General features: G+C 29.3%; 2 protein-coding genes across 4 annotated transcripts in view; one reads left to right on the forward strand and one right to left on the reverse strand.

Moving 5' to 3' along the window:
- The window catches only part of LOC106878311 (protein Wnt-1), a 105,190-nt gene extending 104,600 nt beyond the window's left edge, over positions 1 to 590 (reverse strand). The window contains exon 1 of the mRNA XM_052975983.1: positions 363 to 590. The gene's annotated coding sequence lies outside the window, so the exon portion shown is untranslated. The remainder of the gene's footprint in view (positions 1 to 362) is intronic.
- LOC106882622 (protein Wnt-9a) overlaps positions 1 to 841 on the forward strand; it is a 277,020-nt gene that overhangs the window by 133,712 nt on the left and 142,467 nt on the right. The window lies entirely within an intron of this gene.

Consider the following 841-nt stretch of genomic DNA (forward strand, 5'->3'; position numbering starts at 1 on the left):
TGTGTGTGTGTGTGTGTGTATGTGTGTGTGTGTGTGTGTGTATGTGTGTATCTATGTATGTATGTTTGTATGTATGTATGACAGGATAATAGTAATTACATGTATTGGTAATTGTGCAAAAGTAGAAATACATGATGATAATTTGAAAATTGGTTTTCTTAAATGTACTTTGACAGTTAATTTCATGTTACTGGTTATTGACGAAGAAAACTGCATAGAAACAATGAAATATATTATGCGCGGATCGTAATGCATATATTTCTAGACATGTATGAAAGCGGCAAAATACTGAATATGCTAAGAAACATCACAACAAAATACTGTATGTTACATTAATTAACAAATGTGTTATGCCAACCTACCTGAAAAATAAAGTAGTACTTTAGTGCTGTTGGAAAGCAAAATCGAACTTTTTTTTATAGCTTCAATTTCTTTTTCCTTAGCCAACTCATTCCTTTCAGATATTTTGTTGCAGATTTTGTATTTCTGAAGCTTATTCACTGTGTAAGAATATACATTCACATGCATACATGTATATGCGTATATGTGTGTATGAATGTAATATCAGCTTCTTTCAGACATCTATTTTCCCGTTCGTTCATTCGTCTGTTCATCTATCTGTCTATCTATATCCCTATAAAGGCGTAAATAACAAGTACAAAGCGAGAAATATATATATATATATATATTATATTGTATCATATATATAGTATATATGTGTGTGTGTGTGTCTTTGTATATGTATATATGTACACGCACACACACATACACATACTTACATATATACACACACATATATATACATATATATATACATATATATATATATGTATATGCATAT

This window comes from Octopus bimaculoides, chromosome 23 (genome assembly GCF_001194135.2).
Source record: "Octopus bimaculoides isolate UCB-OBI-ISO-001 chromosome 23, ASM119413v2, whole genome shotgun sequence".
NCBI lineage: Eukaryota > Metazoa > Mollusca > Cephalopoda > Octopoda > Octopodidae > Octopus > Octopus bimaculoides.